The 24419-nt window shown below is 35.6% G+C and overlaps 1 protein-coding gene across 10 annotated transcripts in view; it reads right to left on the bottom strand.

Annotated features, from left to right (window-relative positions):
- Positions 1 to 24419, bottom strand: part of LRFN5 (leucine rich repeat and fibronectin type III domain containing 5) — a 295601-nt gene that overhangs the window by 165814 nt on the left and 105368 nt on the right. Inside the window, exon 1 of one of the 10 annotated variants that reach the window (XM_063596061.1) lies at positions 5362 to 8140. The exons of 8 other annotated variants lie outside the window; for them this stretch is intronic. The gene's annotated coding sequence lies outside the window, so the exon portion shown is untranslated. Of the gene's footprint in view, positions 1 to 5361; positions 8141 to 24419 lie in introns of those variants that run through there. One more of the 10 variants, XM_055097540.2, reaches the window with a different exon arrangement.

Genomic DNA, 24419 nt, shown 5'->3' with positions numbered 1-24419 from the left:
GACTTGTAGACTAACATGTGATCTATAGAAGAGAATGTTCCGTGCATACTTGAGAAGAATATGTATTTCACTGCTGTTAGATGAACTGTTCTATAATACCTGTTAGATTCATTTGTTGTAAATAGTAGTTCAGAAAATTTCCCTTGCCTGGGTAAGAAGTTAGAAACACAGATTTATAAAGCTCAGTGAACATATAACAGTTTGAATATAAATCAACCTACATTAAGACACATTATAAATAAATTGCTAAAAGTTAAAGGGAGAATATTGAAAGCTATCAGAGATTCCATCATGTAATGATGAGCAATCTGGACTCTGAAAGCTATCAGACGAAAGCTACTTAATGTATAAAACGGGATCTTGAAAAGACTGTCACTGGATTTTTCAGCAGAAAGCTTGCAGGTCAGAAGAGAATTGAATGATATATTCCAAAAGATGAAAGAAAAAAAAGAAAACAACTTCTAACGAAGAATTCTATACCCAGAATCCTGTCATTTAAAAATAAAGGGGTTAGATCCCATTTGTCAATTTTGGCTTTTGTTGCAATTAGTTTTGGTGTTTTAGTCATGAAGTCTTTGCCCTTGCCTATGTCCTGAATGGTATTACCTAGGTTTTCTTCCAGGGTTGTTATGGTTTTAGGTCTTACATTTAAGTCTTTAATCCATCTTGAGTTAATTTTTGCATAAGGTGTGAGGAAGGAATCCAGTTTCAGTTTTCTGCATATGGCTAGCCAGTTTTCCTAATACCATTTATTATATAGGGAATCATTTCTCCATTGCTCACTTTTGTCAGGTTTGTCAAAGGTCAGATGGTTGTAGATGTGTGGTGTCATTTCCGAGGCTTCTGTTTTGTTCCATTGGTCCATATATCTGTTTTGCTACCAGTACCATGCTGTTTTGGTTACTGTAGCCTTGTAGTATAGTTTGAAGTCAGGTAATGTGATGCCTCCAGCTTTGTTCTTTTTATTTAAGATTGTCTTGGCTATACAGGCTCTTTTTTGGTTCCACATGAAATTTAAAGTTTTTTCTAATTCCGTGAAGAATATCAATGGTAGCTTGATGGGAATAGCATTGAATCTATAAATTACTTTGGGTGGTATGACCATTTACATGATATTGATTCTTCCTATCCATGAGCATGGATTTTTTTTTTCATTTGTTTGTGTCCTCTCTTATTTTACTGAGCAGTGGTTTCTAGTTCTCCTTGAAGAAGTCCTTCACATCCCTTGTAAGTTGGATTCCTAGGTACTTTATTCTCTTTGTAGCAATTGTGAATGGGAGTTCACTCATGATTTGGCTGTTTGTCTATTATTGGTGCATAGGAATGCTTGTGATTTTTGCACATTGATTTTGTTTCCTGAGACTTTGCTGAAGTTGCTCATCAGCTTAAGGAGTTTTTGGGCTGAGATGATGGGGTTTTCTAAATATACAATCATGTCATCCACAAACAGAGATAATTTGATTTCCTCTCTCCTATTTGAATACCCTTTATTTCTTTCTCTTGCCCAACTGCCCTGCTCCGAACTTCCAATACTATGTTGAATAGGAGTGGAGAGAAACGGCATCCTTGTCTTGTGCCGGTTTTCAAAGGAAATGCTTCCAGCTTTTGCCCATTCATTATGATATTGGCTGTGAGTTTGTCATAAATAGCTCTTACTATTTTAAGACACGTTTCATCAGTACCTAGTTTATTGAGTGTATGTAGCATAAAGGGGTGTTAAATTTTATCAAAAACCTTTTCAGCATCTATTGAGATAATCATGTGTTTTTTGCCATTGGTTCTCTTTATGTAATGTATCACATTTATTGATTTGCACATATTGAACCAGCCTTGCATGCCAGGGATAAAGCCAACTTGATCGTGGTGGATAGGCTTTTTAATGTGCTGCTGGATTCAGTTTCCCAGTATTTTATTGAGGATTTTGGCATCAATATTCATTGGGGATACTGGCCTGAAATTTTCTTTCTTTGTTGTGTTTCTGCCAGGTTTTGGTATCAGGATGATGCTGGCCTCATAAAATGAGTTAGAGAGGATTCCTTTTTTTTTCTATTGTTTGGAATAGTTTCAGAAGGAATGGTACCAGCTCCTCTTTGTACTTCTGGTAGAATTTGGCTGTGAATCTGTCTGGTCCTGGGCTTTTTTGGATTGGTAGGCTTTAATTACTGCCTTAATTTCAGAACCTGTTATTGGTCTATTCAGGGATTTGACTTCTTCCTGGTTTAATCTTGGAAGGGTGTATGTGTCCAGGAATTTATCCATTTCTTCTAGATTTTCTAGTTTATTTACATAGAGGTGTTTATAGTATTCTCTGATGGCAGTTTGTATTTCTGTGAGATTGGTGGTGATATCCCCTTTATCATTTTTTATTGTGTCTATTTGATTCTTCTCTCTTTTCTTCTTTATCAGTCTGGTTAGCGGTCTATAAAGAGCTTCTGCACAACAAAAGAAACTATCACCCAAGGGAACAGGCAACGTATAGAATAGGAGAAAATTTTTGCAATCTATCCATCTGACAAAGGGCTAATATCCAGAATCTACAAAGAACTTAAACAAATTTACAAGAAAAAAATCAAAAAGTGGGCAAAGGATGTGAACAGACACTTCTCAAAAGAAGACATTAATGAGGTCAACAAACTTATTTTAAAAAGCTCATCATCACTGGTTATTAGAGAAATGCAAATCAAAACCACAATGAGATACCATCTCATGCCAGTTAGAATGGTGATCTTTAAAAAGTCAGGAAACAATGGATGCTGGAGAGGTTGTGGAGAAATAGTAACGCTATTACACTGTTGGTGGGAGTGTAAATTAGTTCAACCATGGTGGAAGACAGTGTGGCAATTCCTCAAGGATCTAGAACCAGAAATACCATTTGACCCAGTGATCCCATTGCTGGGTATATAACCAAAGGATTATAAATCATTCTACTATAAAGACACATGCACACATATGTTTATTGCAGCACTATTCACAATAGCAAAGACTTGGAACCAACCCAAATGCCCATCAATGATAGACTGGTTAAAGCAAATATGGCACATATACACCATGGAATACTATGCAGCCATAAAAAAGAATGAATTCATGTCCTTTTCAGAGACATGGATGAAGCTGGAAACCATCATTCTCAGCAAACTAACACAGGAACAGAAATCCAAACACCACATGTTCTCACTCATAAGTGGGAATTGAACAATGAGAACACATGGACACAGGGAGGGGAACATCACATGCTGGGGTCTGTCAGGGGGTGGGGGACAAGGCGAGGGATAGCATTAGGAGAAATACCTAATGTCAATGACGGGTTGATAGATACAGCTTATCACCACGGCACTTGTATTCCTATATAACAAACCTGCATCTTCTGCATATGTATCCCAGAATTTAAAGTATAATAAATAATAAAAATTAGTAAAACTAATAAAATAAAAATAAAGGAGCGTGGCCAGGTGCATTGGCCTATATCTATAATCCCAGCACGTGGGGGGGCTGACGCAGAAGGACTGCTTGAGCCCAGGAGTTTACGACCAGTCTGAGCAACATAGGGAGACCCATCCTCTGCTAAAACTAAAAGTAAAGATTAGCTGGGTATGGTTGTGCACACCTGTGGTCCCAGCTACTCAGCAGGCTGAGGTAGGGAGATTGCTTGAGCCCAGGAGTTTGAGGCTTCAGTGAGCCATGATTGTGCCACTGCATTACTGCCTGGGTAACAGACTGAGACACTGTATCAAAAAATATATAAAATAAAAATAAAAATAAAGGTGAATGGATGGTAAAAACTTTTTCAGACAAAACCCAAAGGAATTTATTTGTATAAGAAATGTTAAAGTTTTTCATGCTAAAGGAAAACATTGCAATGTAGTGACATAAAAACATGTAAAAATATAAAATGCATTAGTAAAAATAAGTCGAGTAAAACTCAGAATATTTTTATGCTGTAATGATGTTGAGAAAATAAATCAAATATTTACGATGATGGTTTAAAGAAAGAACTATTAAAAACTATAGTTACAAAAATGTGTTAAGTAACACAAACTATAAAAGATAAGCATGTGTCATCAAAAACACTTTTTTGGTTGTCAGGGGAAGTGGAGCTTTTTTTGTAAGTGATCAAAGTTAAGTTATTATTAGCTTAAAATAATCTGTCAATATATTTTATGTAAGCATTATTGTAACCACAAGCAAAACCCTTACTAGATACACAAAAGATAAATGAAATAATTCAAAGCATACCACTACAGAAATTCATCAAAATGCAGACAGCAAGAAAGGAAGAGAGAACAAATGATCTACAAACTAACCAGAATGTAATGAACAAATGGCATAAGTTCTTACCCATCAGCAATTACTTTGAATGTAAATGAATTTAATTTCACAATTGAAAGACATAAAGAGGCTGAGTGGATTAAAAAAAAAGACAAGACTCCATTGTATACTGCTTATAAGAAGCTTACTTCACCTCTCTGCACACACAGAGACTGAAAACAATAGAATGGAAAAAAGGTATTCCATGCAAATGGAAACAAAAGAGAGCAGGGGTAGCTAGATAGCTATACTTATATAAGATAAAATAGACTATAAGTTGAAAACTATACAAAAGAAAATGATGTCATTATAAAACAATAAAAGGTCAATTCATCAATAAGTTACAGCAAATTTAAATATATATATATATATATATAACCAGTCCAGGCAAGGTGGCTCATGCCTGTAATCCCAGTACTTTGGGAGGCTGAGGTGGCAGATCACCTGAGGTCAGGAGTTCAAGACCAGCCTGGCCAACATGGTGAAACCCCATCTCTACTAAAAATACAAAATTGGTGCGCACCTGTAATCCCGGCTACTCAGAAGGCTGAGGCGGGAGAATTGCTTGAACCCAGGAGGCAGAGGTTGCAGTGAGCCGAGATCATGCCATTGCACCCCAGCCTGGTCAATAAGAGTGAAACTCCATCACAAAAAAAAAAAAAAAAAAAAAGAAAAGAAAAAAATATATATACATATATAAACACAGCATCAGAGGACCTGAATATATAAAGCAAATATTAATAGAACTGAAGAAAGAGATCTGCAATACAATAACAACAGAATACTTCAATACCCTACTTTCAACACTGGGCAGTTTATGTAGATAAAAAATCAATAAGGAACTATTGTTCATAAATCAATAATTTTTTTATATATTAATATTTTAAATTGTGTAGAAAACAAAATTTAGAGTTACCAACCAGAGTTACAATGATATTAGCTTTTAGAGTAATTGCTTTTTAATGTATTCATGACTAAATCATGGAGAAATCAAAAAGTGGAGTTACAATTATTAAAAATAATATGACTTTTACAATTTCCCACATACTTACTTACCTTTACTGAGATCTTTATTTCTTCTTACTGATTGAGACCTACTGTTTGATGTCTTCTTATTTCGATCTGCAGAACTCTCCTTAACATTTATTTTAAGGCAGGTCTAGTGGTAATAACTACTTCAGCTTTTCTTTATCTGGGATTCTTTTACTTTCTCTGTCACTTTTGAAGACAAGTTTTGTTAAATACAGGAGTCTTGGTTGATTTTTTTTTTTAATTTTCTTTTAGCACTGAATGTATCAACCCACAGCTTTGTGGCCTCCAAAGTTACTTATTAGTATCGTTTGCATATGATAAGCAGGCTTCTCCCATGCTGCTTTCAAATTTATTTGTCTTTAAACAGTTTGATTATATAATGTATTTAGGTGTGGCTGTCTTTGAGTTCATCCCACGTGGAGTTCTCTGAGATTCTTAGCTGCTTATATTTATGTCTTTCATCAAATTTGGAAAGCCTTCAGCCATTATTTCTTCAAACATTCTCTCTGCTCCTTTCTAACTCTCTTCTTTAGGTCTACAAAATGTGTATGTTGGTCTCCTTGATGACATACCAATGGTCCTTTTGTTCAATCTGGTTTTTTTAACTTTCTTTTCCTAAGACTACAATTTTTAATGCTCTATCTTCAAGTTTGCTCATTCTTTCTCCAGCCTGATGAAATCTTTCTATAAATCCCTCTAGTGAATTTTTTTCTTTTCTTTTCTGGTACTTTTTAGCTATAAGATATTTTTTGTTTCTCGTTAGGTTTTCTGTAAATTTATTGATTTTTCTACTTTGTTCACATATAATTGTGTTGACGTTTCAATGTGTTCCTTTAATTCTTTGAGTATTTTTAATACAGATTTTTTTTTTGTCTAGTAGATCTGCCATCAGGAATTCTGTTGGTTAATTTTTTTTCTTGAAATGTCTCATCTTTTCTTGTTTCCTTGTATGTTTATACATTTTTCTGAAAACTATACATTTGAATCTAATTATATAATAACCCTAGAATATTAGATTATCCCTTTCCCACAGTGTTTGTTCTTGTTTTCATTTTTTGTTTATGTTTTGTTTTGATTGTTGTAGGCTGTCTCTGTTGCAGAGTTCGCCTGAAATGTAAACTTAAGGTGTTTTCATGTCTTATTTAAGCCTGTAACTTCCCCTTGGCAAGTGTGGTTACTTCTTAATTTACCTAATATATGTATTTTTAAAAAATATTTTAGTTATCAATGTCTGGCTCCCAAAATGAGACAAAGGCAAAAATAAAAGTGGGAACAAGGCACCAGCCTCTTAAATCCCCTTGAAGTCACCTCAGCCAGAAGCAGAAGACTTACAACAATAGGGGTTGGTGCAACAATAACGGCCACTGCCTCGTCATAATCATCAAAATCAGCAATCAATAATCAGAACACAGATCCTGATATTTGAGAGTCGTTTTTGCACATTCTGGCTTCCCCAAGCTGTATGCATGCTGCTCTAGGAACATGTACACAGCTGGCTGCCCTGGAACTGGGTGCAGGGGATGGGTAGCTGAAGTGGAAGATCAAAATTAACTACAATTTACTGTCCAATCCTTCTTTCAGAAGTTTCAAGACTTCAATAGGCTTCAGAGTTTCAGTACAGTTATATCAGACATATTCTGAAAGTAAATTTGTTGTCTGGATGAGAAGACAGATTTCTGGTGCTTCTCACTATGCCATCATTCCAGAATCACCTGCTAAAACATATACTTTAAAAAATGACTTCAACTCTCTAATTATACTTGCAAATCTTCAAGCAAACTTGCCTTTTGGATATGTGAGGCATCTGCACCGCCAATTTGGAATATCCTAATTCCTCTTCTTTGCCTAGCTAACTCTTTATCATGTAAATTTAGCTCAAATATCTGAAGGAGATAAAGAAGGGAAAACATCAACAATGGATTACATGATCAAATTTATATTTTTACAAATATTTTTCTGGCTAATGATGGCTAAAATTGAAGCAGAGAAATCAGTTAGGGGATGATTTCCATAGTGCAGGCTATAGGTGACAATTTTAGGGTAGAATGGTGGAAGTAGCAAGAATGGAACTCCATACAGATCTGTCTGATGCAAGACTGCATAAACACTATACTAGAAAGAGGGATATTTTAAAATTTGATTCTATCATTTATTAGCTTTATGATTATTAGAAAGTCATTTTACCTAAGCACCTATTATTTTATCTCACAGATTTTACATGAAAATTAAATAAGATAATATCAGTGAAGAGTTAGCACAAGAGACTGAAGAACACAGAAGGTAGCCAAGAATGGGACTTACCTTTGAAAATATCAAATCTGGTTAAGTTTGTGACAAATTTAAAAAGAGAGAGAGAGAGAGCATTTCAGATACTCTATGTGAAAAAAAAGATCCCCTAAATTCATATGATCTGAAAATATAAATAAAAACCCAAATGATTTAGATAATTTTAACCATGGACAAAAGGAAAATAGAGTGACGAAGACCTACAGTTGGTGTGTGATGAGACTTTGGTCCTAGACTCAATTATCTCACACTTTTTTATTGTTGTTGTCATTGTCCATAAGAAAAATTTATTAACATTGCATCATTAAACATCTTAGATATTAAGAGTCTTGAAATATATAACTACAAAATTTCCTTTTGTTTTTAAAAATGAACATCTAGATGCCAAAAGCCCATTTAGTATAGATCACTCCATTGGGTACTACCCATCAAATGAGCAGATGAGAACCTTTCATTCAATTAACATATATAGGCATAAATTAAGACATTACCAATGATCGGAGAAAGGAAAGGCAACTTCAAATTCTCTATTTTTTTTTTAAACTCTCATCTTTTGTTAACAAAACCATACCATTTTGGTGGCTTTATTTTAATAAAATCATACAGATATATACATATATATTCTATTAGACATACGTATAATGGCAAATTAAAGGACTGAAAAGAACCAAGGCTCTAAAACAGAAAAATCATTACGTAAAATAGAGATGACTTGAACACTATATAGTCATTAAAAATGAAAATTATATAATATGTGTTAACGTACAAAACTGATATTATCTATGCCTTTTTTATAACTACTTCTAAACATCAAGTTCACACTCAAACTACATTTCCTGTGGAAATCCTTTCTGGACTCATAAGAATGGTTTGTAAATCACATTTTAGGCTCCCTGAAATATAAAACAATATGCATCTCCTTGCAAGTCCATTATATTCTAAATCTAGCAAAGTGCATTGCCACTAAAGTGTTCAAAATTTAGCAACATTGATAAAAGTAAGTTTGCATATTATCAAAGACTAGAAAGGAATAGAGACATGGTTGTTTTGTTCAATATTTACTGTAGGGGTGATAAATGATAAGGACCTTTATTTATTTTTAAATAATATAGTTTAGTAGTTCATATCATCTTTGTAATACAAGGTGAAAATTAGAAGACAGCCATTTAAAAGCAGTCTATTTTTGTCTATGGTTTTATTTGCATTTGTAATGAGATAATAAATAACTGATAATTTGCAATAAACATTTTCATCTTTATTTATGAACAGAAAAACAATTGCTATGTTAAAATACCAGAAACAGAATTTTGGCAAACATGTATAGATTATATACAGAACATTACTTCTAATGTTTTAGGTTGCAGTTTATATACGATTTGGTTTCAACAATTAAAATTTTTAATACTAATTCTTCCAGTAAACTATCTCTTTAAATAAATTATTCTTCACCTAATTGGCAACAAAGTGTTGCTTTCTTAAATTTTCCCCTAATAATCATGTATACTTTAAAATATTTAAAACTCCAAAACCATTGCTAAATATTTGAGTATTTTTTAAAAAAAATGAATATTATAGGTACAGAATGCATTAACTTGGACATATTTATTTTAAAAGAGGGGTGCAAAAACAAAACTTCATTTTTTTAAAATCATGCCTTCCATAGAACTACTTAAGATATAAATGTGTACAAGAATTAAGATATCAAAATATATGCAAGAATTATTTTTAAAAGGTTTGAAATTACAAAAGCATTGTCACTCAAAATAATGTATTCTTTCCTGTATAGAATAGGAAACGATTGTTTATGAAAATGAGGATAGGTAATACTATAATGTTGTATTACTCTGTTTGTGTTACTATAAAGGAATACCTGAGACTGGTAAATTTATAAAGAAATTTATAATTTATAAAGAAAGGAGGTTTAATTGGCTCATGGTTCTACAGGGAGTATGGGTAGTGTGGTGCTGGCATCTGCTTCTATTGCAGGCTTCTGGAAGCTTATAGTCATAATGGAAGGTGAAGTGGGGAGGAGGGATGTCATATGGCAAGAATGGGAGCAAGAGAGAGAAATAAGGGAGGTGCTACACTCTTTTAAATAACCAACTCTTGTGTGAACAAACTGGGCAATAACTTATCCATCACCAAGGCAATGGTGCTAAGCCATTCACAAGGGATCTGACCCCCTAAACCAACCACCTCCCACAAAGCTCCACCTCCAACACTGGTAATCACATTTCGACATGAGATTTGGAGAGGACAAATGTTCAAACCACATCAGATGGTGTGACTGAATGATTGATTAACTGCAAAAACTGAGCTCATTGTTGGAAACCTTGGTTCTGGGTTTCAAAACACAATTCAGATTTATTTTTAAAAGATGCCATCTGTGAATAAATAGTTCATGTAGTGAGCTGAAGGGGCGTTTTTAAACAAAAATGGATGAATCTTTAAAATTGTTGGTTAGTGAATTCATTTCTAAAAGGACTCACAAAAACAACATGCTTGATCAATTTTTGATGGAGCCATTAAAATTAAAGATGCCATTTCTGTCAAAGTGATAAAAATGTCTCTCATCTAAAATGCTCAGACACTCAACTGAGTTAAGAACATTAGAACCAAGAGACTCATAAAATGTTTTGGCTTCAAGATAGAAGGCAGCTATAAAATTTGGAATCTTTCCCATTCTTATGTGGTAGCCTTGATGAATTCTCTTAATGATAAAGAATTAGGAGAGAAAGTTAGATGAATTGAATAGATTCTAATCTTAATTACAAAAGAAATCTGAGAGTTAAAGGATTTACAAACATTTACAAAGATTATGCAGTATCTTTCACTCTTGTTTTATTAAAAGACAGATAGGAGATGGTTTCAATTTGCTTTATTTTTCATACTTGAAAGACTTCCGTCATTTTTGAAATGGAAAGACAAAGATGTGTGTGTTTTCTTTTCCCTTGAGAGTCTTTGGACTCATTAAGATGATCTATCTATAGGAGGCTCAGACACGTAAACTTTTTTGCTGAGCAATTATATTTAGTCTTTTCTTCTCTGGATTATAGATTTTTTAAGTTGTTAGTCTGTAACTCTCAAAGAGATAGTTACAGCCTACCTTATTTGTGTTTTCTTCAAACAGAAGCAACACCAACTAAATTTGTTTGCGTGTGCTTTTAGTGATTGCTGACCTGGCCAAGTTTATCCAATAAATATGACTAATGGAAGATTGCTCAAAGTGAAATACAGCCCTTTAGATTTTGGAAACCACCCCCAACAGGAGTGATATTGCCAAAATCATTACCAGAATTTTCCCATTGAATGAGCAGAAACCTGAAAATAAGCATGGGTGTATGTTAATGCAGTGTCATGAAAACAAAACAGACAAATTTTTTCCCATCTGCAACTGACCTCTCTGGAGAATTTACACTCAAGGGTGAGAAGGCATTTGCATTTCAGATTATTTAGCAATTTAGTAATCCTCTACCACTCCCACCTTCATGTACTACTCAATACTCACCTAACTTTCATAGTTGGAATATTTTATAAATGCAGAAAATAAAAGTATTTTGGCTCAAAGTCACATATACAGCCAAAGGTACTGCCAGAACTAAGATCCATACATTTCAGACTCCAGTTCAAATGTTTTGTTGAAATTGTTTCTATTTATTTGTTTTTATTATTACTCTTATTATTTTGTATTATACATGCTGCTTGATGATGTTGACTATTTATTTTATTTTAAAAATATATTTATTTTATTTTAGAGACAGGGTCTCACTCTTTGGTCTATGTTGGAGTGAAGTGGCAGAATCACACCTGACTACAGCCTCAAACTCTTAGGCTCAAGCAATCCTCCCTGCTTAGCCTTCTGAGTAGCTAGAACTACACAAGTGTGCCACCATGACTGGCTAATTTTTTTTCTTTCCTATTTATTTATTTATTTATTTATTTATAGAGATCGGATTTTTGCTTTGCTGCCCAGGCTGGTCTCAAACTCCTGGGCTCAAGTAAGCCTCCTGCCTCTGCCTACTAAACTGCTAAGATTACAACTTGGAGCCATGAGGCCTGGCTGACTGGCTGTTTTACCTCAATTGCTGATTTGATGTTTATAAAGCACTGGTTTTAATACTAACTGTCGTTTAAGATAGTTACCAGTAAATAGTTCACTGTTTTAACATACAAATGACTTTTAAATTAGTTTCCAACATTAAGATTATATTCTTCCACACATATGTGAAGTCATTACCCTCAAATAAATGATTAGTAAAAAGTTTTGTCACTGTAAAAGGTCAATGGTGATTCCATCTTCAAATGGAAGTGTCTCACCTATGTATAAGCACTGACTAAATTGCATAGTGCACAAGTTTCATAAAACACCAAGATGTTATGACCTCATTTTGCAACAAAATTCATATTAAGGGTAAGAAACAAAAAATAACTGTTAAAGAAACTGAAAGTAAATAATTTTACATAAAATGTTAATATATACATACAATTACAGCCTTTTGTCTACACTCTTACTATAGTCCTATATTGCTCTGGTGAGCATTATGTTGATTTAGTGTTTTTACTAAATATCTATCAATGATCTATTAAAATATTACCCATTTTAGTCGTTTTAGTAAATATGTATGTTTACACAGTCAGCAGTTTAACTATAATGAATAATGTGCTTTATACTTTTGAACCACCTGTAACAGAGAAAACTGTTTCAGAGTGACAGATTTCTGTGATGGCCATTAAAAAGTCAAAAAAAAATAGAAAAAAAAATATATGAACCATTATTTTGTTCATGGAGTAGGTATGACTAAGTAGAACAGACTACTGTTCATATGGGTTTTCAGAGGCACATTGGTCTTTAGTTTCAGCATCATAATGCTCCTATGAAAATTCAGGCATTATAAACATTATTTTAGTTTAGTTATTATTTGTAGAATATCCTGGAAGGATGCACGGGTGTTACTTCCTCTGATGCAGTTTAGCAAGAGTTATCTTTCATACAGTATATTTGTTATTTAACAAAGATTAAGTTCCACCAAATTATAACTTAGGAAAGTTTTAATTGACACAAATTGGAAAGGAAAAATGAACGCAGTTTATAGGAAAGGCAAGCAATGATGAAAGTTCCCTGGATCCCTCTGAACAACAAGGTTTACCAGATAGCAAAATTAGAGCGTAGATAATGAAAAAATAATAATTGAAGGAACAAAGACTATGTATCATACTTTTGAGCTCCAAATAGGAACAGTTCTATGGCCAATTGTAAGCCAAGCTACTTAAGTAACATGATCCCCTTTTTATCCAATTAATGTGTTGTGATCATCAATCGTACTTGATACTATATGCTTAGGTTTCTGAGAGCAATCATGTTTAAAAACTAGGAAAAATACTACCAAATAAATAACTGATGAGAAATTTAAAACAAATGAATCATAATTTCCTGTTTAGGAGATAAGAGGTAAACACTTTGAACAGTAACATTTTCCAACATGTTTTTTACCTTAGTATAAGAGAAAGCAAATAAATATAAAATTGGAGAGTTAAAAGTAAATACTGGTTACTCCAGAAAAGAGCATGTCTTCTGCATTCAGGAATCTATATATATTATGAAACAGACATACACAGCCTGGAAGATCTTAAAAGACTTCATGAAGTAAAGCAATCTGGTTCAGTGGAGACTTAGAAATATTATTTGATCAGAAGCACTCTGTAATAATTACACATATGTGGCAATTTACAGTAATTCTGGCAAATATTTACCAACTCCTAACAAACAGATTTGGTTGAGGGTACAAGATGTATACATTAAAGAAATGTTCTGGCCCCAAAAATATGGTACAACAACTATGGAATTAAGAATGACTTCTGGCTTATAGTTTTCAGACAGATGACTAGTTTTCATCTGTCGGGCAGTGGACAATAGCCAGTAAGGTTAGAAGAGACAAGAAGATATCTCTCTAGTCCTGATCTAACTACCACATGATATACAGAAATAAAACTTGTGAATCAAGATGCAGTGAAATGTCAACTATCTCCAAACAGCAGATGAAGCCATGCAAGCAAATGTGAAGCAGAAAACACGAGCGTTAAAGCAAGGATTCCAAAGTCAGCTAGCCCCACGTTCTTATCCTGAGTCCTCCTCTTAATAGCAATGTCACCTAAGGATGATAGCAACATTTTTAAGCCTCAAGTTCGCCACACCTAAAATGTGAATCCTAACTCTAGGCACCTTGTTAAAGTAGTAATAAAGCATAAATGAGAGAATTAATGTAAGGCGATGGGCCAATAACTCAATTTCTAGTACTAGGCTCCTATTTACTAAGAAACAAGAAAGGGAAAATACATAGCCCCAAGGCAAAATATCCTAGTGGTTTTTCACTTCAACAGGGCCAATAAATGTAACAATTCAGCTCTGTTAAAAAAAAGGATAATCTGACAAAATGGACAAAAAATAAGGGAATATAGTCCTTCAAAATCGACAAGGCTTTTGAAAGGTAGTAACCGATTACCAAAGTTTGAAATAGAAAGTTCAAAGAGTAGGAAAAATAAATGAGACTTTTATTATGGCTGTGGGACAAAGATGAATGAAGAACTGACATGATTCTCATAAGGGGGGGTTGAGGTGTAAAGATGTAAACATTTAAAGATTAAAATTAATAATTATCACATACAATAATTTTCCAGGTTATTACATTCTATATTATGTATTAGTCATAACACATTCTTGAAAATATTTATACTTATTATATTACACAAAGATAAAAATAACTACACTGGCCATTTTGCTACTTAAAACAACCATAACTTAATATGGCCTTGTAGTTTTAATTAATATAAATTCATTCATACGAGCTTATGAACAGTTTTTAGATCTCAAATGCAAATTATTTCAGTCTTCAGTGCAGCATTTTAGAATATATTTTAGCTAAAGGTATTAGCTAATTGGTAATGACATATAAATATCTTAATGTGTTTCAAAGGTTTTTAGTTTGTAAATTTGTTGGTCTGAAAAAAACCTTGTGCTCTAAATGTAAATGGTTCTTTCAGTCACGCTAACTGTGAAAATTAGGGGTGCTTTCTAATGTTTCAAAGTCATTTTAGTTTTTTTTTCCCAAGATGGAATATCAGGGGATGTTAGCATGCCACTTGAAAACAGCAAGATAGTACATAAAGATCAACTCTGTCAGTTGTATTTTGAGAAAGAAAATTGGAATCATGAAGGACACTCCAGATCTCAAGAAGGAGAAGAGATGGGTAGACAGATCCCATGACAGCATTTGGCTGATAAAAGTGAGTGTAGCCCCAGTACGTGAGAGAGGCACAGAACCTCCTTTTGTGACTCATCTTATCACACGGAATTCGAGGCCAAGGGAGAACATTTTGTTTCTCTCCAGCCCTGGAGCTAACTTGGAGATAGGCTTACAGACAGTGAGAGGGAAAGATACCATGAAAAGTGTCAGGTGTTTAACCCAGACCCAGGACCAAGAACAGGACACAATTTTTAATCCAGGTGTATACAAAGTCAGTCATTCTTTGGTGACATGGCATTATGATGGCACAGGCATTTTAGTTTCAGGCCAGAGACTAGAGTTCTTAATCTGGAGTAGGGTAGGGGCCTTCACACTCAGAACTGTGAAAAGTGGCTCAGTAGTAGGTGCTAGAATTGTGCTCTCCATGGTCACAGGCCTGGGACAGGAGAAGAGCTGCTGCAGCTCTGGTTTCTCCTGGGCAACGAGATTTGCAGCAAGAGTCAGCTTGGGGACCTGGAACCAGTCTGTGTGTGTCATTGCTGGATGCCCTAGCCTGCTCCCCAGAGATCCTGGTGCAGCAGGGTGCCCTCTGCTCCACTCCTGGGAAGATCACCAGGCATTTGGGACATCCGCTAACATGAACTAGCAGCCTGAGCTGTCCCATCCTTCCTGTGCAGAAATCTTGGTGCAAGAAGGCCCTGTCTTCCTCATACTTGGTCAGAGCTCCAGGCATTCTGAGAACCTGCTTGCCTGGTTCAGTAGCCCAAGCCACACCACCCTTTCTGTGTAGAGATCCTGGTACAGGGAGGCCCTCTCCACTTTACACCAAAGTAGACTTCCAGGCATTCTAAGCATCTGCTTGCCTGGCTCAGCAGCCTGAGCCACACCACCCTTTCTGTGCAGAGATCCTGGTACAGGGAGGCCCTCTCCAATTCACATCCACGCAGATTTCCAGGCATTAGGAGTATCCGCTTGCCTGGTTCAGCAGCCTGAGGCACCCCGCCATTCTTGTGGAGCGATCGTGCTGCACTGGGGTCTTCTACACCTCACACCCATGCAAATTTCCAGCTATCTGGAGCACTCACTCTCCTGGATTAGGAGTTGAGGCTACCCCCACCTACTATGCAGAGAGCTTGGGGCCAAGGAGGTTTCCCAGCTTCAAGCCTAGGCACACTTCTGGGTGCTTGGTGGCTACCCATTTGATTCTCCCTTGGCACTGGTGCTTGCGCCTGCCAGCAGGGAAACTGTAGGTGGACCTGCCCAACCTGGCCCCACCCATCTTGTCCCCCACCTTAGGAGCACAGAACATTGTGTATTCCATGAATCAGCCCATTGTCTGAGGGAACAGAGAGCTCCCAGTAAACAAGAATTAAGTATATACGCAGCCACATTGGCCACATCTGGCACTTACCCATAAGAATCATTTACTGACTTGTAGGATGAACTGCACAGCCCAATATAAAATCTGCTGAAATGCATAGGGCTATAGAGGCAAAGCAAAAAGACTCTTCCCAACATTCTTTACAATCACACCCTGGAGTGGGGACAAAGGGAAAAGGGAAAGAGAAAGAAAAAAAAAACACCGTATTTTATTATAGGGAGAGAAAGAAAAAGAAAAAAAATTATTCACATATGAAAATGATTATAAAAAATAGAAGTTCTAGTGTCTCCATATAAGAAATCAGAACAAGAATTCTGGAACCATGAAAAATCTGAATGCAGTGAAACAACCAATGGATCACACTAGCTCTCCAGTAACGGTCACTAACCAAAATGGAAACTCAGAAATGACAGATAAAGAATTCAAAAGCATGGATTGCAAAGAAACTCAAAGAGACCCAAGACAAGGTTGAAAATCAACATGGAGAAACTTCTATATCAATCCAGGAAATGAAGGAAGACATAAACATTTTAAAAAGAAATCAATCAGAATTTCTGAAATTGAAAAACTTAAGGAATTTCAAAATATAATTGAAACACTTATTACTAGACTGGATCAAATAGAAAAAAAGAATTTCAGAGCTTGGAGCTGGACCTTCAAACTAGCCAAACTAGACAAAAATTAAGAAAAAATAATTTTAAAAAATGAACAAAGTCTTCAAAAAATATAGAATTATGTAAAGCAACCAAACCTACAAATTATCGGCATTTTTGGAATCAACAAAAAAAGTAAACAACTTGGAAAACATATTTGAGGGATTAATTCAAGAAAATTTCCCTAATCTTGCTAAAGAGGTAAACATCCAGATACAGGAAACCCAGAGAAGAACTGTGAGATACTGTACAAAATATACATCACCAAGACACATAGTCCCCAGACTGTCCGTGGCTAACCCTGAAGAAAAAATCTAAAAGGTAGCTTGAGAAAAAGGCTAGATTACATACAAAGGGAATCCCATCAGGCTAACAGGAGACTTCTCTGCATAAATCTTATAAGCCAGAAGAGACTGGAGGCCTTTTTTCAGCATTCTTAAAGAAAAGAAATTAAAACCCAGAATATCATATACCACCATTTAAGCTTCATAACAAAGGAGACACATTTTTTTTCTAGTCAAGCAAGCACTAAGGAAATTCATTATCACTATATCAGCCTTAAAGAAGATTCTTAAGGGAGTTCTAAACATGGAAATGAAAGCATGATACCTGCTACCACAAAAACACACTTAAGTACATAGGCCACAGAGCCTATAAGGCAACGACACAATAGAAACTACAAAGCAACAAGCTAGCAACTTCACAACAAGATTAAACCTCACATATCAATATTAACCTTGAATGTGAATGATCTAAATGCCCCATTTAACAGGCACAGAATTGCAAGTCAGATTAAAAAGCAAGATTCATCCATCTGCTGTCTTTAAGAAACCCATCTCACACATAATGACAACCATAGGTTCAAAGTAAAGTGTTGGAGAAAGATCTGTCACTCAAATGGAAAAAAAAGGAGTTGCTATTCTTAGATCAGATAAAATAAACTTTAAACAATGATTTAATAAAGCCAAAGAAGAACATTACATAATGACAAACAGTTGAAATCAACAAGAGTACTTAACTATTCTAAATATATATGCACCCACCACTGGAGCACCCAGGTTAATAAAACAACTACTTCTAGACCTATGAAAAGACTTACAGAGCCACAGAATGATAGTACGAGAATTCAAGACCCTACTGACAACATTAGATAGAACATTGATGCTGAAAACTAACAAAGGAATTCTGGACTTGAATACAACACTGACCAATTGTATCTAACAGACATCTATAGGACACTCCACTTATCAACAAGAGAATATACATCCTTCTCATCTACACACAAAACATTCTCCAAGATCAACATTATGTTTGGCCATAAAGCAAGTCTCAATAAATTTTAAAAAAATCAAAATGACACCAACCACATTATCAGACCATAGTGAAATAAAAATATATATCAATATAAAATAGTTTCCCCAAACCACACAAGCACATGGAAATTAAACAACTTGCTCCTGAATAACTTCTGAGTAAACAATGAAATTAAGGCAGAAAACAAATATTTATTTGAAATATATGAAAACAGAGACACAACAAACCAAAATATAGGAGATACAGTGAAAGCAGTGTTAAGAGGAAAGTTTATAACCCTAAACACCTATATCAAAAAGTTAGGAAGATCTCAAATTAATTTTCTAACCTAGCAATCGCATTACTGGGTATATATCCAAAGGGAAATACATCATTCTGCTGAAAAGACACGTTTACTCTTATGTTCATTGCTGTTCTACTAACAATAGCAAAGACATGGAATCAACCTAGGTGCTCATCAACAGTGGACTGGATAAAGAAAATGTGGTACATATACATCATGGAATACTATGCAGCCATAAATATGAAATCATGTCTTTTGTGGCAACATGAATGGAGCTAGATACCATTATCCTAAGTAAATTACATGTTCTACTTGCAATTGGGAGCTAAACATTAGGTACTCATGGACATTAAGGTGGCAATAATAGACACGGGGGACTACTAGAATTAAAGGGATGGATGAGGGAAAAACTAATGATTGAGTACAATACTCACTAGCTGCGTGACAGGATCATTCATATCCCAAACCTCAGCAACACACAATATACTCATATGACAAACCTGCAAATGTACCCCATGAATCTAAAATGAAAGTTAAAATTATTAAGTAAATCAATACATACAGAGAAAAATATCTATACCTCTCTATATGGAGAGATAGTTCAGATATACATATATGAGGAAAGTTTATAGCTCTAAACACCTACATCAAAAAGTTAGAAAGGTCTCAAAGTAATTAATTTTCTAACATAGCAATCGCATAACTGGGTATATATCCAAAGGGAAATATATATATATATGGAGAGTGAGTTCAGATATATATATATATATACACACACACATATATATACACACACATCTCAAAATCTATCAAAATTTTGAAGTATATATCAAAATCTTAAAAGATGAAAAGAGTAAAATGATTTGAGAAATATTTATCTATGTCAGAAACAAGAAAGTGATTAGACAGAATGCAGTGAAGTTGCATTAGAGGTAATCTGAAGCTTATGAGATTAAGTGTGTTAAGTGTTGGCATAGTAAAAACAGTAGTAAGAAATAAAGGTTGCTATGTGAGTGACTTGCAATAATAACTATTACAATAGGATAATTTCAACAACAATTTCTTAAAATATACATATGTATAACATATATTAAAATACCACACAATATGAATATAAAAGGACGCAGTAGTCATCATTTTTATATTTAAAATATATCATATATCTAAAATGTTATCAGTCTAAAAATAATAAACCACTTACTTAAAATGTACTACTCTTGCTAAAATGGAAAGCCTAAATGGAACAAATAGACATCATATTTCATAAATAGATATATAAGCCCCTTTTCAATGATTTGAGTACCCACAGCCAGGATGAGAGTAAAATAATGAACACATTCCTTTATATGAGGTCTCTTTTCGTGTTTTGCATGATAATTAAAGACAAAGATTCTAATGACTGACAATTCTGGGATTCCAGAGAAAGGACAGTTCACAAAAGTGATGAATCACCCCAGATTTTTCTTTTCTGGTACTCTGTAATCCAGAGTGTTCAGCTTCCTCTTAATGCTGCCTCCTTCTGTGGTTGTTCAATGGCTTCCTGTCTTACAGTCACAAGAGGAAGCTAGCATTGGCTTCCTCATTCCTATTTGCTGCAAGAGAGGTGGCAAATGCCTCTTTCTAACTATGAAAAATAAACTTCCATCCCTGTTAATGCCCCATACATAGGTACCTATAAAGCAGTACCTATCACCAGTTTAATGTCAATCACTAAAGTGTTTAAAGCTGAGTTTCTGAGCCAATGGCTAATAAGGCAGGTGAGATTTAGCTTAGATTTAGCGTAGATGAATCAGGGCCGAGATGTGGAGTTTTTGGCCAATTGCCTAAATAAACAGGCAGTCAGGAAGACGTGAGATGTATTTGAGGGAACTGACTATGCTGTCTACCTCATCTAACATGGAGAGCTTTCCCATATGCAGGTGGCATGAGAAACTAATTCAAAATATGTAAATTCTAAAAGTGAAAAATCTTATCTTTTAATTTAAAAACATGAACAATAGGTAAGTACATGTAAAATATAGGCTTAAAATGGTTATAATAACTAGAATTTCTGCCTGTTAGTAGCTAAAGAGATATTTCTCTGCCCTTTTTAATCCATGTCAAACAAATCAAAGAACAGGTACTTAATATGACACTTAATGGTATAGTTGGCTAATTTCAATAAGCTCAGTTATCACTTGTACTGGTGATATTTTAAATTGCAAGACGGAGAAGTGCATATTCTACAATTACATTCAACAATCATATTATTGTAAATCTATTTGTCAGGCATTACAAATAGATATGATATTTCCTTTTGACAGATGAGGAACCTAAGGCTTAGAGATGTCAAGTAACTTCTCCAAGGTCACTTAGTTAATAAGAGAAGATGCCAAGACCATAGCCAATTATTTTAATAGAGTCCAGTTATTTTTCCACTACATGCATTACAATGTAGCTACATTTTATCTATGTAAAACAAGATGCTAGGACACTTTCTGTCTTGGTTTTGGAGACAAAAAGTCTCCATAGGTTCTTAGCTTCACCTAAGCTAAGAACAACACAAAAAATGAGAAGCATACTTATATTCCATAGTGAAGAGCTAGCCCATGGGTGTAGGATTTATAATATACATGGTCTAAAACCTGTCTAGTAACTTTTGGCCTACCACCCTTTTCTAAAATAAATAAGAGGTTTGAGACTGAAGACACCAGGAAAAAGACTTCTCTTTTTGGGGAAATTTGTAGGACTGCTGAGATTGAGAGAATTTACCTTTAGCAATGTTCACTAGAGTTATACAGTATGTAAAATGTCAGCCTCAGGATTTAACACAGTGTAGACACTCAATGATAAAAACTAGTGTAACCCTTAAGATGGGTCTGACCATAAGTTACAGAATACCCAACTTTAGCTGGTTTAAAACAATAAGAGAAACTATTGGTCAACAAAAGTGGAAGCTGTGGTGAGAATGGGCTTCAGCAAAGGTCAGAGAGACTCAGGAATTTCATCATGGATCCAAGTTTCGTAACCCTCCTCAAGTGCACAGGGTCAATTTTACTCTAAGGCTGGTGCTTCACCATGTAGGTGGCAATTTAAAACTATGTGTTTCAGTGTTTACATCTAGCAAGACATGGAAAAAATTAGCTTTCATAGCTTTCATTTAAACACAAGAAATAGACTTACTGAACATATTGAGGAAAGAATATCTTCAATATGCATTGATCCATCCAAGCCTACTCTAAGCCATTCCTGCAAGACTGAAAGATCAAACATGTTTTGCCTAAGACAATTAGATGGGATGTAATAGAGGGTGAGTGTGGAGTTGGGAGGGCAACCACGACGTCCATAACTTCTAGGTAGAATCTTCACCGTTTACATTCTTTTTTATTTATAAACATGGACAACTTAAAATGCTAACCTATAAGCTTAGATTCGTTAAAAGAAATTTAAAAATGACCATTGCTATCATGAGCCTGTGTGGTTTTTATAGCAGTAAAGGAGGACACGATTTAGAAAATACATTGGTTTGACGAAAAACAAAGGTTGAAAGACTCTATTAGAAAATACAGCATAGAAAAGTAATTCTATCAGAACAAGGATTCCATGGTGGGCTCTGACTTGAAGGAGAGAAGACAGAAAGAAAATCAAACAAAACCAGAGTGCTATGGTTTGAATATCCCCTTCAAAATGCATGGTGAAATTTATTTGCTAATGTAACAGTGTATTAGCACCAGTAGAGTGGGGTGCTGCTGAAAAGATACCTGAACATGTGGAAGCAACTTTGGAACTGGGTAACAGACAGAGGTTGGAGCATTTTGGATGGCTCAGAAGACAGGAAAATGTGGAAACGTTTCACACTTCCTAGAGACTTGTTGAATGGCTTTGCCCAAAATGCTGATAGGGATATGGACAGTAAAGTCCAGGCTGAGGTGGTCTCAGATGGAGATGAGGATCTTGTTGGGAACTGGAATAAGGGTGACTCTTGCTATGTTTTAGCAAAGAGACTGGCAGCATTTTGCCCCTGCCCTAGAGATCTGTGGAATTTTGAACTTGATAGAGATGATTTAGGGTATCTGGCAGAAGAAATTTCTAAGCAGCAAAGCACTGAAGAGGTGACTTGTGTGCTGTTAAAGGCAGTCAGTTTTACAGGGGAAGCAGAACATAAAAGTTCTGAAAATTTGCAGCCTGACAATGCAATAAAAAAGAAAATCTCATTTTCTGAGGAGAAATCCAAGCTGGCTGCAGAAATTTGTGTAAGTAACAAGGAGCCCAATGTTAATCCCAAAGACAATGGAAAAAACGTCTCCAGGGCATGTCAGAGGTCTTCATGGCAGTCTCTCCTATCACAGGCCCAAAGGCTGAGGAGGAAAAAGTGGTCTTGGGGGCCAGTCCCAGGGTCCCCGTGCTGTGTGCAGGCTAGAGACTTGGTGTCCTGTGTACCAGCTGCTCCAGTTGTGGTAGAGCTCAGACCGTGGCTTCATAGGGTGCAAGCCTCAAGCCTTGGCAGCTTCCACGTGGTGTTGAGCCTGCCAGTGCACAGAAGTCAAGAACTGGAGTTTGGGAACCTCCACCTAGATTTCAGAAGATGTATGGAAACGCCTGAATGCCCAGGGAGAAGTTTGCTGCAGGGGCAGGGCCCTCATGGAGAAGCTCTGCTTGGGCAGTGTGGAAGGGAAATGTGGGGTCAGAGCCCCCACACAGAGTCCCTACTGGAGTACCACCTAGTGGAGCTATGAGAAGAGGCCCACTGTCTTCCAGACCCCAGAATGATAGATCCAATGACAGCTTGCACAGTGCACTTGAAAAAGCCACAGACACTCAACATCAGCCTGTGGAAGCAGCCAGGAGGGAGACTGTACCCTGCAAAGCAACGGGGACACGCTCTTGTACTTCCCAACCTCCAGAAATGTGAGCTGAATAAACTTATTTTCCTTATAAATTTCCCAGTCTGTGGTATTCTGTTATAGCAGCAGAAAAGGAACAAAGGCACAGAGAAAGCAAACTCCTTTGCTTCTGAAAAAAGTGTCCATCTGAAAATTAAAGTTAAGGTGAGATACCACATAAGGTATTTTTGTTAAAGGAAGAGGTTTAAAAAGAACACAGAGGCAGAGTTGGAATTCTGACCTTTCATATGGAACCATAGAATGTTCTACATTGTTAACCTAATTGAAACCTCTTCAAAGTGTTAAACATTCCACATTATTGGATCAAATGATAGAATTTCTGGTGACTCAATACAAAGGAAGGATATAAGATCAAAAATAAAATAATGCCAAAGAAGTGGTCTTAAAGAATCCCTCTTTGATTTTTAAATAAGTCATTTCAGAATGGTAATGCAGTGTCATGCATTAGAGAAAGCACAAGATTTTGAAGATGTTTTCTCTCCAATTTGTTTCAATTTTCTCTCTATGTTCATATACCTTAATATACAAATTCCTTTAATTCATGGATATGTTACTCATGGATATAAGGATCTTGGAAATCTGCCTGCCTCTGCATACCTTCCACCATCACCATTTTATAAAACCCTTTAACATTCTATGTTTTTGAAAGTTTGAGGACTATGTTGCCCAGAACTCTGGAAATGAAACATTCTAAAAAGTCGTAATGATTTTTCAGCACTTTTTTTTTAAAAAAATAGGGTCTTACTTTGTCACCCAAGTGGGAGTGCAGTGGCATCATTACAGCTCCCTGCAGCCTGAACCTCCTATGCTCAAGCAACACTCCTGCCTCAGCCTCCTGAGTAGCTGGGACTATAGGTGTGCACAACCACTCCTAGCTAATTTCTACATTATTTGTAGAGATGGGGTTTTGCCATGTGCTCAGGCTGGTCTTGAACTCGTGGGCTCAAGCAATTTGCCTGCCTTGGCCTCCCAAAGTGCTGAGATTACAGGCATGAGCCACCACATCCAGCTGATTTTTAGCATCTTTGACTAAAAAAATCT

This window comes from Pan paniscus, chromosome 15, assembly GCF_029289425.2.
Source record: "Pan paniscus chromosome 15, NHGRI_mPanPan1-v2.0_pri, whole genome shotgun sequence".
In the NCBI taxonomy this organism is placed as follows: domain Eukaryota; kingdom Metazoa; phylum Chordata; class Mammalia; order Primates; family Hominidae; genus Pan; species Pan paniscus.
Note: the sequence above shows the minus strand (reverse complement) of the source record. Positions and strands in the feature narration are given on the sequence as shown.